Source organism: Ursus arctos, unplaced genomic scaffold (assembly GCF_023065955.2).
Source record: "Ursus arctos isolate Adak ecotype North America unplaced genomic scaffold, UrsArc2.0 scaffold_4, whole genome shotgun sequence".
NCBI classification, from domain to species: Eukaryota; Metazoa; Chordata; class Mammalia; order Carnivora; family Ursidae; genus Ursus; species Ursus arctos.
In genome coordinates this window covers 73,793,099-73,810,706 of record NW_026623056.1, presented here as the reverse complement: position 1 = coordinate 73,810,706, position 17,608 = coordinate 73,793,099, and positions in this window count along the sequence as shown.

Genomic DNA, 17,608 nt, shown 5'->3' with positions numbered 1-17,608 from the left:
TAAGTTAGAGGATGAGCTGATTCATGAATTATTCCACTGATTTGACATTATGACCCACTGAGTTTGTTTGGACCTCTTGATAAAAGCACTCTGAAATGTCTGCCACTAAACACTAATGCATTTTGCATTAGATCTAATCAGCTGGAGATCCAGAATCTTACTTTTTAAGTGCCAAGGGGATAATTTTCAGTATTGTTTTAAATGACTGCATTTCATTTTGTTAAATTAAGCTGTTTCTATGTCAAAATATCTCAAGTATCCTATGTTTTAATTAATAAGCACCTAAATATATATATAAAATTTGTGTAAATTTTATATATAATCGATTTTTTTTAAAAATCTCATTGATTACCTCTCCATTGTTAAAGACATTTTGCTCCTTATTCCCTTGTCTAAATGTAGAAGAAGTAATTTCTTTAAATAGTCAATAAGCATTTAAGTTTCTCTTAACTTACATTCCTAAATAAATTTTTAGGTAAATTGCACTTTCATTATCAGTGAAAATTAAATCAATGAAAGTTAGGTTTTATTAAGAATTTTAATGGTGGATTTTTTCCTATCATGTATAGAATTACTATTCTTGAACTTATTATTCCATAATGTTTGTAAGATTCAATTATCTTCTCATTATGTAATGGTGTTTTTGTTTCCTTTCAACATATCTACTTAGGTAGTGATGTCCAAGATTCATAGAGCTAAAGAGGATATTCTTACTTGACAAGGTGAATATGTTGTTGTATCTTATTATAAAAAGGTTGCCAATAGGAACAGAAGCATGGAACAAATTAGAACAAAGTGTGCTAGTGCAGCCAGATGGTGTGTTTTGTGCATGGTTCTCGCCTCTCCTTTTAGTTTGTTGGTTGAAGAAGAAGGAGAAGAAGAGGAAGAAGAGGAAGAAGAGGAAGTCACTGTCATAATTAAGGTCCAGAACTTTTTCCACAATTCCCAAGATTTTTGTGCCCCTTATTGAGTTGATTTCTACCCCTGACTCTAGACTCAGGCAGCCACAAAGGATTCGCTTGCACTTTAACAAAATTATAAAATTTAAGTCCTACACTGTATATCATTTTGTGTTTGACTAAGTTTACTTAGCAAAATAACTTTGAGATTCATCCATGTTGTGTATTTACCAGTATTTTAATCCTTTGTATTGCTGAATAGTATTAAATTATATTAATATGACAGATTGGATCTATTTACATACATGTTGATGGACTTATGGGTAGGTTCCAGTTCTTGGTTAATTTTAAATAAAAGTCCCATGAACATGTGTATACAAATTTTTGTGTGTAGATACATGCTGTTATTTCTCTTGGTCGTATGCCGTGGCATGGAAAGACAACATTGTATAGAGAGTAACTTTAAGAAGTAAATAACTTCCAAAATAGTTTTCCAAAGTGGAATATTTTTATACTAATCAGTAGAATTTTAGATTACAAATCTTTATCAACACAAAATTAGTCTTATAAATTTTAGCCATTCTGATGTATGTATATTGACACCTTATGATTTTAATTTTAATTTCCATGATGCCTAATGATTTTGATCCTCTTGATATTTTGAATAGCTTTGTTTTTTGTTATTTGTTTTTTTGTTTTTGTCATTTCAAGTTTTTTTGTTCTGTTTTGTTTTTTTTGTATTTTAAATTCTAGTTAGGTGACATAGAGTAATATTAGTTTCAGGTGTAGACTTTAGTGATTCATCACTTACATACAACACTCAGTGCTCATCACAATTGCCCTCCTTAATACTCATAATCCACTTAGCCCGTTCCCCTGCCCACCTCGCCATCAACAACCATTAGTTTGTTCTCTATAGTTAAGAGTCTGTTTCTTGGTTTGCCTCTCTCTTTTTCCCATGTTCATTTGTTTTGTTTTTTAATTTCCACACATGAGTAAAATCATATGGTATTTGTCCTTCTCTGATTTACTTCACTTAGCACATATATTCCACCTCTATCCATTTCATTGTAAATGGCAAGACTTCATTCCTTTTATGGCTGAGTAATATTCCATGGCATATATATACCACATCTTCTTTATCCATTCATCAGTTGATGGATATTTGGGCTCTTTCCATAATTTGGCTATTGCTGATAATGTTGCTATAAACATCGGGGTGTATGCATCCCTTGGATTTAGTATTTTTGTACCCTTTGGGTAAAAACCTAGTAGTGCAATTGCTGGGTCATAGTGTAGTTCTATTTTTAACTTTTTGAGAAACCTCTTTACTGTTTTCCAGAGTGGCTGTACCAGTTTGCATTCCCAACAACAGTGTGAGAACTTTCCCCTTTCTTCACATCCTCAGCAACATCTATTATTGCTTGTGTTAATTTTAGCCATTCTGACAGGCTTGAGGTTGTATCTCTTTGTAGTTTTGACTTGTATTTCCTTGATGACGAGTGATATGAGCATCTTTTCATGTGTCTGTTGGCCACCTGGAGGTCTTCTTTGGAAAAGTGTCAATTCATGTCTTCTGCCCATTTCTTAACTGGATTATTTGTTTTTAGGTGTTGAGTTTGTTAAGTTCTTTATAGATTTTGGATACTAACCCTTTATCAGATATGTCATTTGCAAATATCTTCTCCCATTCTGTAGTTTGCCTTTTAGTTTTGTTGATTGTTTCTTTCACTGTGCAGAATCTTTCTACCTTGATGAAATTCCATTAGTTTATTTTTGCTTTTGTTTTCCTTGCCTCAGGAGACATATCTAGTTAAGAAGTTGCTATGGCTAATGTCAAAGAGGATACTGCCTATGATGTCTTCTAGGATTTTGACAGTCTCTAGTCTCACATTTAGGTCTTTAATCCATTTTGAATTTATTTTTGTGTATGGTATAAGAAAGTGGTCCAGTTTCATTTTTCTGCATGTTGCTGTCCAGTTTTCCCAACATTATTTGTTGAAGAGACTGTCTTTCTTCCATTAGATATTCTTTCCTGCTTTGTCGAAGATTAGCTGACCTTAGAGCTGAGGGTCCATTTTTGGGTTTTCTATTCTCTTCCTTTGACCTATGTGCCTGTTTTTGTGCCAGTAGCATACTGTCTTGATCATTAGAGCTTTGTAATAGAATTTATAATCCAGAATTGTGATGCCTCCAGCTTTTTTATTTTTTATTTTTTAAGATTGCTTTGACTTTTGGGGGTGGTTTGTGGTTCCATATACATTTTAGGATTGTTTGTTCTAGTTCTGTGAAAAATCCTGGTGGTATTTTGATAGGGATTCCATAAGATGTGTAGATTGCTTTGGGTAGTATAGACATTTTAACAATATTTGTTCTTCCAATCCATGAGATGGAATGTTTCTCCATTTCTTTGTGCTATCTTCAATTTCTTTCATAAGTGTTCTGTAGTTTTCAGAATACAGATCTTTTGCCTCTTGTTAGGTTTAATCCTAGGTATCTTTTTGTTTTTGGTGCAATTGTAAATGAAACTGATTCCTTGATTTCTCTTTCTGCTACTTCATTATTGGTGTATGGAAATGCAACAGATTTCAGAACATTGATTTTGTATCCTGTGACTTTACTGAATTCATGTATCAGTTCTAGCATTTTTTTGATGGAGTCTTTGGGTTTTCTCCATAAGAGTATTATGATGTCGGAGAATAGTGGAAGTTTGACTTCTTCCTTGCTGATTTGGATGCCTTTTATTTCTTTCGTAGTTTGATTGCTGAAGCTAGGATTGCATTCTGGACATTGTGAATATTATGTTCTGGGAATTGAGTTATTTTATATTCCTCTGAAAAGGTGATATATTTGTTTTAGTGGGCAATTAATTTACTTAGATGAAATGTATACTTTGTCTTGCCTGTGGTGAGTGACAACTCAGATCTCAGTGCAGACTGCTTTTTGCTTGTCATGCCTATATGTGGTTCAGGGGTCATCCAGAGACTAGGACATTTCTAATACACAGATTTGAGATCTCCTTTTTATTACTGTCTCCTTTCTAGGATAGCTCCCCTCACATTCCAGCATCACTTGTTGCTGTAGTTTCTTTCTGCCACTTCCTGTGACCAAAAGGCAGCAGAGCTTTTCTGGATGTTTTAGCTGAACTGCCCCATACAAAGATATTCAGACATGAAGGTAAAGCCACAAAAATGTGAAATTCTCTCTATGCCAGTCTGTTCTGCAAAGTTTTAACAATCCTTCAAATTCTCCCTACTCAGGTAGTTTCCTTCTATTGTTTTCTTTCCTTTCCTTTCCTTTTCTTCTTTTCTATCCTTTTCTTTTCTCTCTTTTTCTTTTTTTTCTCTTCTCTTTTTTTTTTCTTTTCTCTTCTTTTCTTTCTTGTATTTTATTTCAAAATGTATAGTAGTTATCCATGAGTAGGTAAGGTTTTTAGGAGTTTTTTCCCCAAAGGGAAATGGAACCTGCTATAAATATTCTTTTTTTAAAAAGATTTTATTTATTTATGTGACAGAGAGACAGCCAGCAAGAGAGGGAACACAGCAGGCGAGTGAGAGAGGAAGAAGCAGGCTCCCAGCAGAGGAGCCCGATGTGGGACTCGATCCCGGAACGCCGGGATCACACCCTGAGCCGAAGGCAGACGCTTTAACGACTGTGCTACCCAGGTGCCCCCTGCTATAAATCTTCTTGTAAGGTAGTTAGCATGTTTTAAAGATACATAAAATTACATTGATTGCCTTAAGACTAGCTTGTCTCCGGGATCTACTAAAAAATAGGTTGAACTGAAGGATTGGCTTCAGCAGCCAATGAAGCTTAAAGGAAGTCAGAACTTCATACCAAAAGGTCAGTACAGGGGTGCCTGGGTGGCTCAGTCAGTTGAGCATCTGCCTTTAGCTCAGGTCATGATCTCAGGGTCCTGGGATCTAGTTAGGTGTCTGAGTGGGGAGCCTGTTTCTCCCTCTCCCTCTAACCGTCCCCCCAATTTATGTGTGCTCTCTCTCTCTCTCCTCTCAAATAAATAGGTAAAATCTTAAAAAAAAAAAAAAAAGGTCAATATATTGACAAAATTCAACATTGCCAAAGAAAAAGAAAATAGGAATCAGTGCTCATTCCCTCTTCTGTCATCTAACAATGATGAGGCCAATTACCTCCTCAACCACCAACATAACCATGGCTATTTTTTGTGACATATTTAGCTTTTACATTACTTCCCTGATTTTAGATATATGTTCTCATATGCGAGTTGGGGTGGGGAGAATACATTTTACCATATTTAATTTGTTTATGACATGGGTTTCTCATTTCTGATTTTCCTCATGTTCTGAAGTTTTAAAGCATCAATTGATACTGAAATAGTATGGTTTAAGGACTTACACTTTGAGCCACAAACTTCTTCCATTAAAAATGAAAGAGGAAAAGAAAACTAGAAAACTGGAGACCAAATGTAAAATAACTATTTTTAGACATTGGACAACAGGCTTCACAGAACTGAGCAAAGGGAAATGTATAATATATACAATATGACCATCTACAATTGCCATATATTTCTACTTTGAGGCAATTTTCAAGAATACTTGCCCAGGAAGGAGACCCAAACTGAGTCCTGCAGCTTTACTATATAGAAGAAAGAATGTCAGAGTTCAGGGAGGCTGAGACTACAGAAAGTAGTAAGGCAGAATTCTGGAAATAAACAGCCAGGCAGAAAAAGAGCTATGGAAAATCCACACAGGGCTCCTCCTGGGTCTTTACTGAAAACAAGTAGCAAGATGGTAAATTGAATGCAAACACAATTTTAATTGTATTAAATATACATATTATAAATATTACAGTTAAAAAACAAGTTGAACAACTGAAAAACAAAAACAAAAACAAAACAGGCCCCAGCTATATGTTATCTACAAAATACAATGGCTTGTGCCATCATCTTTTGTATTGGAAGTCATATTCAAATATTACTTCAAATCTTTCGAAAATGGTACCTAAAATTTTTCCTCATCATTCTGCTACATTTTTCTGATTCTACCACTCAATTTTGATAGCCAAATGTTTGTTAAGGTAAATCCATTATTATTCTTTCTTTAAATCTGTTATTTCATCATAATGGATACAGAATTATGGGCATCATGTTTTCCCTAGAAATAAATTGTTAGTACATAAATCCTTCAGAGATAATAAATATTGTTTTCTTATAAAGGTTAAAGAAACAGTGCAAAATACAAAAAATATATGTATAAAGGGAAAAGAACCTGCTTTACTAAACTAACTGAGGTTTCTCCCCCACCTCCCACCCCCTTATCACCCTGCTCTATTCCTGTGCTTTAAGCACATAGACTAGTTGAATTACAGGGTCAGGAAAATGATGGCAAGTCTGTGTTCAGACTTCATCAGTATTTGATGTACTCTCTGATTCTGATAAATCATGCAGACTTTGGACTTTGTGAATTCAAAATGTCTACATATAAGGTTACTTGTTCTAGGTTAAAGAGACAGTTATAACTACACCTAGGGAAAGGAAAATCAGATATAATGAAAAATATGGCATCATCTTTTTATTAAAGCATCACAGATTATATAGGAACATATAAACCAATAAGTTTTCAAAATATGCCTTATATAATTAGCCTACATTAATGTTATTATGTCATTTAGGTAACACAAAGATGCCTAATGGAAAATGTTGCCCTCTTAATTACAATGACTATTTTTTTAAGAACCCTGTGCTTGAATGTAATAGAAGTCAGTGATTTTGTAGTTCATTGTCTTTTGTCTGTAGTTCATGTTCTTTTTTTTCAGCATATTATTTATTCATGTATTTATTTATATTTAAAATAACCTCCAATTCCAGCCAGAGATTCAAAGTTTCAAAAAACTGAATATTTATATTACTGGCTGTGTATGAGCTACAGTGTTGAGGTAGTTAGATTTAAAGGTTTGGTAAATTAATAGGAAAATAAAATGTCAAAGCATAGGGCAAAACTATAGGTTCTAATATGTTAACTAATTTCTTTTGCTTGGTTGCCTACTGGAAGGTAGCCCTACCAGTCTTTACAGGCAAAAAACAGGGTAAAAGAACTCCTTTTTATCTGAGTATTTTAAGAAATTAAATTATCATGTAAGGTGCTCCCTAGGAGAATGTCCTGTTACCTTTTGTTAGCATTCTCTCTTTCATGACCTTTGAAAACATTTTGCTTTTCAGACATATCTTTCCTCCAACTGTTCTCTAGAAAATAAATTGCAAGTTCACCTGATGGTGATCATCTAATAAGGAATACTTTTCAATGTCAAATTGAAATTGGAGAAGCACATTAAAGTGTGTTTTGATTTTAGATGTATGTTTTTCCTTGGAAACTAAAACATTTTTCTCAAGGCTTCTTTTTCTTCTTAAAAATTAAATAAGGGGCGCCTGGGTGGCACAGCGGTTGAGCGTCTGCCTTCGGCTCAGGGCGTGATCCCGGCATTACGGGATCGAGCCCCACGTCGGGCTCCTCCACTATGAGCCTGCTTCTTCCTCTCCCACTCCCCCTGCTTGTGTTCCCTCTCTCGCTGGCTGTCTCTATCTCTGTCAAATAAATAAATAAATAAATAAATAATCTTTAAAAAAAAAATTAAATAAAAAACTCTTCCTTCACAGTGTTTTAGAGTGGATTAAATAATGTTCTGTGTACATTGCCTCCTAATATAGGACCTCATTTATGGTCTTGAGAGAAATAAATAAAAAAGATTGTTTCTCCTTCCTCTTCTTAAACTATAGTTATTTATGTGTATGCTTTATCTTCCCTATAAACATAATCATGAGGTTATGCAGCATATCTATTTTATTTGCACAATTTCTCAAAGCTAATGAAATGGTACAGTTCATCCATGAAGTACTCAATAGATGTTTATTGGTGAATATAGCATATTACATTTGTTATAAGCTTTATTGGTAACCAAATGATCATACGTTTATTGTTTATGTTGATTATTTGATGAATCCTTGTGAGGAGAATGTCTTTATTCCCATTTCACTGATGAATAACAAAGGCTTTAAAAAGTTAAGTGATGTGCTCAACAAAGTCATACACTTAGTACATAAGTAATTTTTCAAAATATAGAAAATATTTTCACACCCTATCATTTTATATGACTTATAAGAAATTAATGTATACACAAGTGGGTCATATACTATTTTAAAATAATATGAATGGATAAAATGTGTGCTTATTCATTATTAATAGCTAAAGTCTGTACATTATTTTACAGTGAAACATGGGGCAGGAAAAGCCAATGAATAGCTTATCCTGTGACATCACAATGTGCTCAGCTTGATAGGCTTTTACTAAAACTACTTCATATAAAGTACTAATAAAAGGACTGCTATAGAGCTGATGCTTAGTACACAGTTGTAGAATGAAATAATAAAATTGAAATCTCCCCAAATTTTATATTCTGAAGTAAAACTGTCACTATCTGCATCATTGTAGTAGTCAAATTCTCAAAGACTTCCATACCACCCTGCGTACAAAATACATTTTTTTTCTTCTTTGAACTTTCATTCACTTTTGACATGCACTTTATTTCATACTGCTAAGATTGTAATAGTTTGCTCAGGTAATATCTATAAAATAATCACATTCAAGAACTTTAGAAGACAGAGAAGACACACATTGAATAGAAAGTTATCAACATTAAATTGTCATCAAATATATTGTATTGTGATGACAATATAATGCTGTTATTTGGAAATCCACAAACAAATGTCAGAGGATACATCCCCACACACAGGAAAAACTAGGCAAGTTTACTTTTCAAGAATAATTGAGTTAGATATGTTACAAATATATGCCAATTCACTTTATTGATTGAAAAAAACTAGAATGTTTTGTCTTGTTTCTGTTTTGCTATTTTTTGTAGGTGTTTTAAAACTAGATAACATGTGAAAATGTCTGTAGCATAATTTACTCCTGCATACCTGAGGGTTAGGGATTCTTTTCTATTTTGTTCACTGCTCTGTGCTCCATATCTGAGACCTCTGGTTTCAGCTCCAATAAATAAAGAGCTTGAAAGTCATCACATTTTTGCAGCAACAAAAAAAGCTTATTAACCTCAGTTAATAATACATGCTTGGCTTTCAACAAAAACTTACAAGACGTTCTAAAAGGCAATAAAAACACAGTCTAAAGAAACAAAGCAAAAAAGAGAGAGAGAGAGAGAAAGAAAGAAAAAAAAAAGGAAAAAGGAAGAAAGAAGAAAGCAAGCATTCAAGCAAGCAAGCATCAGGACCAGACTCAGATATGTGGTTATCAGACAGGAAATTTTAAATATATTTAATATTTTAAGGCTACTGAAAAATGTAAACAAGATGAAATAACTGATAAGTAATGTGAAAAGAGAGATAGAAATTCTAGTAAAGAATAAAAAGTAAACACTGAAAATCAATAGCATTCTAACAGAAATAAGGATTTACTTTTAGAATATCAAGGAAAGAATCAGTGACTTTGAAGATATGGCAATAGAAACTTCTGAAATTTAAAATCAGAGAGAAAAAGAATAAAAAGTGAAACAAAGCATTCAATAACAGTGGGGCAATTTTAAAAGATGTAATATGTGAATAATTGTAATACTAGAAGAAAAAAGAAATGAACAGGAAAATATGCCTAAAGTTATAATCAGAACTTTCCAAAATTAATCACCAACACTAAATCAGAAATCCAGAAAAATTAGAGAACTCCAAACAGGATAAACACCAAAACAAAACAAAACAAAACAACACTCCTAGACTAGATGTAGGCACATTATATGCAAATATTCAAGCTGAAGTGAATCAACTACAAAGAGAAAATCTTGAAATAAGACAGAGGATAAAAACATCTTACCTAAGGGAGAAAAGAGGATAAGAATTAGTGCAGACTTTTCATCTGAAACCATGGAAGCAAAAAGACAGTGGAGTGAATTACTTTAATGTTGAAAGAAAACAAACAAACAAACAAGACCCCACTACTCTAGACTTATAACCAGTAAAGTGTCCTTCAAAAGTGAAGGAGAAAAACAAGATTTTGTCAGAGAAACAAAAGCTTAGGAATTCATTTCCAGAAATGTTAAAAGTTCTTTATGGAGAAGGAAAATTATATAGGTAATTAACTCAGATCTACATAAAGGAAGGAGTGTCTGAGAAGAAATAAGTGAAGGCAAGATCAAATAGTTTATTTTTCTTCTTATTAGTTACTTAAGAGATAACTTTTTAAAGAAATAACAAACAATGTATTGGACGATCATAGCATATGGAAAAGTGAAATGAGTAATAAGAGCAATGCCATAAGGGACAAGATGGAAGATGGGTTTTTAAGATTTATTTATTTATTTGAGAAAGAGAGAGCATGTGCATGAGCAGGGGCAGGGGCAGGGGCAGGGGCAGAGGGAGAGGGAGAGAGAGAATCTCAAACTTCCCACTCAGTGAAGAGCCCAACTCAGGGTTCAATCCCATGACCCTGAGATTATGACCTGAGCCAGAATCAAGAGCTGGACACTTAACCGACTGAGCCACACAGTAACAAAGATGGAGGATTTTAATAATTGATAGATATTGATTCAATTCTTAAATATAAATGGTTTAAAAAGTAACTTTATTTGGAAGGTTAGGTGGGTCCTAATCCAATATGATTGGCATCCTTATGAGAAGCAGAAAATACCATGTTATTGATTGACAAAAAATAGAATGTTTTTGTATTATTTAAGTTTTGCTAGTTGTTGTAGGTGTTTTAAAACTAGATAACATGTGAAAATGTCTGGAGTGTAATTTACTCTGCATACCTGCAGGCTAGGAATGGGAGTGATGAAGCTGCAAGCCAAGGAACACCACGGATTGAAGGCCACCACAGGAAGAAAAAGGTAAGGGAAGATTCCTTCCAGAGTCTCAGAAAGCTCACGGCCCTGATGAGATCTTGATTTTATTTTTCTAGGCCCCAGAACTGTGACAGAATAAATTTCTGTTGTCTTAAGCAAAAACAAACAAATAAAAGAATGGTTTAAATCAATTAAAAGGCATATTTTGTCAGAGTGGATTAAAATATAGAAGACTCATCTCTGTGTTGTCTACAAGAAGCCCACTTTTAATAAGAAAAACTCAGATGGGTTCAAAGTTAAGAATTTGAGAAAGATGTGTGATGTTAACACAAATCAAAAGAAAACTGGAGTAGTTGTATTAAGTACAACTTATTATTAAGTTGTTTTAACTTGTATTAAGATAAATCAGACTTCATAAAAAGGTGATTATAAAGGTGTCGATTCTCCAAGAAAGCATAACAATTTTAAATGTGTATGTACCTAACAAGTGTATTCCAAATTATTTGAGACAAAACTGATGGAACTGAAGAACTAATAGAGAAATCCACAATTACAGTTGAAGACTTCAATACCTTTCTTTCAGTAATTGATAGGACGTTCAGACAGTTAATCAATAAGGTATGGTTGATCTGAACAGTACTATCAATCAACTTGATTTAATTGTTATTTACAAACTATTCCATCTAATAGTAGCAGAATACACATTCTTCTCAAGCTCCAATGGAGCATTCACGATGATAGACCAAATTTTGCATCATAAAACATCTTAGCATATTTAGATAAAGTAAAATTGTACAAAGTATTTCTCAGTACACAGTGGAGTTAAGCTACAGTATAATAATAGAGAGATGTAATATCCCCAAATATTTGGAAAGTAAGCTATACATTTCTAAATAACAAATTGGTGAACAAAGAAGTCTCAATAAAAATTAAACTTAGTTAGGGGCACTTTGGTGGCTCAGTCAGTTAAGCATCCTACTCTTCATTTTGGCTCAGGTCTTTCTCAGGGTCATAAGTTCAAGTCCCACATAGTCCACTCCCAGACAGAACCCATTTAAAAAAAAATAAACTTATTTAGAATTAAAATGAAAATGAATCATAATTTGTGAAATGCAGCAAAAGCAGTGTTGAGATGGAACTTCGTAACATTAAATTCATATATTGGAAAAAAATTGAAAATGAGAAAGTTAGAAAAAGATGGGGTGCCAGGGCAGCTCAGTTGGTTAAGCACTGGCTTTTGTTTTCAGCTCAGGTCATGATTTCAGGGTCCTGCGATCAAGCCCCACATGGAACTCTGCGCTCAGTGGGGAGTCTGGTTGAGTATTCTCTCACCCTCTCCCTGTGCCCCTTCCCCTGTTCTCTGTCTCTCTCTTTCTCTTTAAAATAAGTAAATAAATCTCTAAAAGGTTGTAAAAAAAAATAAAATTGGAAGAAGAAGAGCAATTTAACCTCAAAGGAAGGAAAAAAAACTATTAAAAATCGGAGCAGAAATGAATTAAATCTAAAACAGGAAATCAATAGAGAAAATAAACAAAATCAAAAGCTAGTTCCATAAAATGATCATGAAAATGAATAAAATACTAGACCAGCTAACCAAAACAAGTGAGAGTTATGAGAAAGAGAATGAAAGGAAAGGAGTGGGGGGGGGGGGAAGGAGGGAGAAAGAAGAGAATGAGGAGGAGGAGGAGAGATGGGGAAGAAAAAAGAAGATACAAATTACCAATATCAGAAATAGTCATCAGTACTGATCCTATGGACATTAAAAAGGCAATAAAGATATACTATGAAAAATTCTATGCCCATAAGTTTGATAATTTAGATGAATTACATCATTACATTTACATTACATTACAATTACATTAAAAAAATAAAACTACCAACTCTCACACAGGAGAAATATGTAATCTACATAGGGCTCCGCCAAACTTCATATATTGAAGTCCTAACTCCCAGTACCTCAAATTGTGACTGTTTCTGGAGATAGGGTCTTTAAAGAAGTAATTAAGTTAAAATGAGGTCACTTAGGTGATCCTATCCAATATGACATGTATTGTTATAAGAAGAGGAAATTAGGACACAGTCACACACAGAGAGAAGACCATGTGAAGGCACACAGAATAGATGACCATCTAGCCAAGGAGAGAAACCTCAGAATGACACTAACCCTTCCAGCACCTTGATATTAGACTTCTAGCTTCCTGAACCATGAGGAAATAAATTTCTATTGTTTAAGCTACTCAGTCTTTGGTATATAGTAATGATCACCCTGGAAAACTAATACACAATCCAATTAAAATATAGGCAAAAATCAGAACATACCCCTTATCAATGAATATATACAGATGGCAAATATGCATATGAAAAAATGGTCAATGTCATTTATCATTAGGGTATTGCTAATTAAAACAACAATGGAATATAACTACAAGTTATATCTACAAGTAGTAGAATGACCAACACCCAAATACCTGTCAACAGCAACAACAGCAATTGCTGGCAAGGATGCAGAACAACAGGAACTCTCATTCAGTGTTTGTGGGAATGAAAAATGGCAGCCCACCCTGTGAGACATTTTGGCATTTTCATGAAAATAGTCTTACCTTACAATACAGCAGTTGTCCTTCTAAGTATCTACCTAACTGATTTGAAAACTAATCTCCACACAAAAACCAGCATGTGAATGTTTACAGTTTTATTCATAATAGCCCCAAACTGGAAGCAAACAAGATGTTCTTCAATCGGTGAAAAGATAAATTGTGGTACATCCACACAAAGGGCTATTATTCAGCAGTTAAATGAAGTATAAAGCCACAGAAAGAAATGAATGAATCTATAATGCATACTGCCAAGTGAAAGAAACCAGTCTGAATAGGCTACATAATGTATGACTCCAATTATATAAAAATCTGGAAAAGACAAAGCTATAGAGATAGAATAAAAATCAGCAGTTGCCATGGTTTCAGGTGAAGAGGGAGGGGTTAGGTGAAGTGGGGAGGAATTTTCAGGGTGATAAAACTATTCTGTATGATACTATAATGGTGGATACATGGCCCTGTGTATTTGCAAAGCTCATAGAATTTTACAGCACAAAAAGTTTAATACATCCAAATTGTAAAATAATAATAATAATAATTTAGGATACCAGGGGTCTTCTTGGGGATAGAATGGAGAATATCATCAAACTGTGTTACAAATGAGTGTACAGTCTGATTGAAAGTAGGGAGGAAGGAAGCTGACCTAAATAACTGGAAATGAGTAGAGTCTGTTAGACCGAAGGTAAAAGGAACTGTACATAATCATTATATTCTAGTTGTTAGAGCTGTGTCCGTGAGGATTTAGGTTAACAATTCTGATACCACTCCATGTGGAAAGTGGAAATGAACAATTCAGTAAATGAATGACAGATGGTGCTATTTAGGTTTCTCATAGTTTGAGTGGAAGTTTACAGATCCATAGGAAAAGAGGCCAAAATAACCCATGTAGTAATGACCTGTAGTTAATTATTTGTATTAACTAATGTAGAAGCAGATATATTTACTTATTTAATAATAGACATGTTTACTTATTTAAATATTTATAGATGTAATAAATAAATTAAATAAATATTTATAGTTGTATACACACAGTTTAGTATTCACACATAGAGTTACTTCTTTCAGTTGAGAGGGTGTAGAAGCAACATTCCAATAGCGGTGAGTACACTTAGAAATGAGACCTTGATTTCTAATACCCTTCTCTAGTAAAAGAAGCCAGACTCCTTGGAAAAATTGCCTGATTCTAAGATTGAGGCAGAAGATATACAAAGTAAGCCTGGAGTATCTTGTAGTGCCAGAAACTAATAAAATGCTTTAAAAAAATACACACTTAGGGGCGCCTGGGTGGTACAGCGGTTAAGTGTCTGCCTTCGGCTCAGGGCGTGATCCCGGTGTTCTGGGATCGAGCCCCACATCAGGCTCCTCCGCTATGAGCCTGCTTCTTCCTCTCCCACTCCCCCTGCTTGTGTTCCCTCTCTCGCTGGCTGTCTCTATCTCTGTCAAGTAAATAAATAAATAAATCTTTTTTAAAAAAAATACACACTTAATGATAGATGCATGTCAAAGAGACACAGGAGCCAATAGAAAGACTTCTATGGTGAAATCTGTAACAATTCAAGGAGAAATAAACTATGTAGTATTGGATATAGCCCAAAGTAAAAGATAAATGTGGCTGATTCCATACAGAAATAAATAAATGACTGAATAGGAAGGAAAGGAAGAAAGGGAGGAAGGAAGAGAGAGAGAGAGAGAAAGAAAGAAAGAAAGAAAGAAAGAAAGAAAGAAAGAAAGAAAGAGAAAGAAAGAAAGAAAGAAAGAAAGAAAAAGAAAAAGAGAAAGGAAGAAAAAGAGAAAGGAAGAAAAAGAAAGAAAGAAAGAAAGAAAGAAAGAAAGAAAGAAAGAAAGAAAGAAAGAAAGAAAAGAAAGAGAGGGAAGGAAGGAAGGAAGGAAGGAAGGAAGGAAGGAAGGAAGGAAGGAAGGAAGGAAGGGAGGAAGGAAAGAAGGAAGGAAGAGAAGGCAAATGTCTGGTGAGTAAGAATTTCAAATAATTAAAATAGATACTCTGCCCTTGAGAAGGGGGAGCATAAATTCTACCCCTTATGTGTGGGCTGCACACATGACTTTCTTTTGAAGAGTACATCACAGAAAGCAGTGGAAGAAAAAGTACTTTTCTAGCAGAGAAACTGAAAAACAGTCCTTCAGCCAGGTGGTCAAGGATCCTATCAGCAATAACGGTTTAGGTTGATGATATGTACCCTTGATATGATATCATGAAATGGCACCTTTCCTTTATCATCTTCCTACTAAAAACACCTAACCTTGGACTACTCATGAGAAAAACATAAGAAAATTCCCAATCGAGGGGCATTCTACAAAGTAAACAAACATTGCTCTTCAAAACTCTCAAGGTCATCACAAACAAGGAGAAATTGTCACAGCCAACAGGAGCTTGAAGAACATGGTGATTCACAGCCAACAGGAGCTTGAAGAACATAGTGATTCACTGTAATGTGGCATCCTGAATGGGATTCTAGAACAGCAAAATGGAATTAAGTAATAACTAAGGAAATCTGAATACAGTAGGGACTTTAGTTAATAATGCACCTATAGCAGTTCACTAATTGTAATAATGTATCTTGCTGATATAAGATGTCCTAAAATTTTGAGAAGTCTTTCTGAATCACTGAGATTTTGTGGGGAAAGTGAGAAGTTTGTTTATTAAAAATCTTAAAGGAGGATTGACACATTTCAAGCAGGCAGAGAAGATACTTCCTTTTTCTCACATTTTTATAAGTCACTATCACAAAGCTTTAAATTATTTAACTGATTCAATGCCTGCTGAAAGAGGGTTCTTTTTAATAGTACATCAGTTAAATAAAGACAGATGTTGCCCTGAAGGTGTTATTTCCATAATAATATTATATTATATTGGTGTGATGCTTGTAATACCAGAAGTGCCTTTGCATTCATTCCTCCATTTAATTACACAAAGAGTATTTCAAGAAGTCAGCAGTTTTCAGACATATTCCCATTTATATGTGGCCTTTGGAATTATCCCTATTTACAGAAATGTTCCTTCTAACATGGGTGCTGTGCTGTGGTTCTCGTTTGCTTCCTCCTGGATAGACCGTCTATTCCCACCCCCGGGGAGTGTTTTGTGCTGACGGCACACAGGGAAATGCAATCTCCACAAGGGAGCTACCACCCTCACACTACCCTCCCTCATGGGGGAAGTCTACAGCCTTTCAGAAATCCATTTATAATTAAAAATCGCAGGTCCATTTGCCCAATAGGGAACATTCTGAAGCCATATTACAATTTTAATTATTTCTGTAGGATTATCTAGATCCTCTTTTTCACTGCACCTTAGTTCAACATTTCTGTTCTTTCAGTTCTACTTCTCTGACCCCCCCCAACACTAGTTATTAAGAGAACTCTGCAATAAACCCCCTTCATCCCTGATTCATAGTCTGATATCTGGGAACATCCTCCCAAAGACCGGAGATTCAGGCAGCACACCTGATTATCTAATTTGTGTAGAAATACAAGTGGCCCAAGAGAAGTATAAATAAACCTGTGGATAGTGAGAAATAACTTACATGATTGGGGAAGAACTTGAATGGAAATATTTGGAATGTTAGGTGTTTAGATTTGTGGAAGTAACACGTGGAGGATCTACGTGAGTCACAACAACTTATGAAGATCTTCGTATTGCATTTTAACTCAACCAATGAACACCTACCATAGAAAGATTAGTCACTAAACAACCACACAGAAACAATGACTTGGCAAGTTATGTTTAGCCATGCTGCCATTGGCTACCCCATAGCCCAAGGTACGTACATGGAGTAGATAAAGTATCAAAATAGGGGCTATCCATAGTTCGAAAAGCATAACCTTCTATACATGCAAGCTAATTTAGCTAATGCTGCTACTGGAATAACAAATCTCCAAGAAACGGAGACTAATAGTACCTTTAATATGGCACCATTTTTCAAGGAGAACTCCGAGCGATATTCAATGAAAATTTGATTACATTGGATACTTCCAACCTGGAAGCAGCACTGATTTTTCTTTATTATAATATGGTTTTGCCTCTCCTCTGTGCAAGGCCTTGGCCCCTACCACTAAAAAAATAATTTACTGAAAATTTGGTGATCCTGCAAAACCATTCTTTAGACCAAAAGGATTGTTTCACAGCAAAGGAAATGTAACAGTAGGGATATGACCATGGGATCCATAAATCCTATTATATATTGCACTGGCAGAGATCAACAGGCAAGGGAAAGAGCCAACATATTGTCAAGAGTAATTGACCCTGATCATCAGGGGGAGGCAGGTTGCCATTATTCT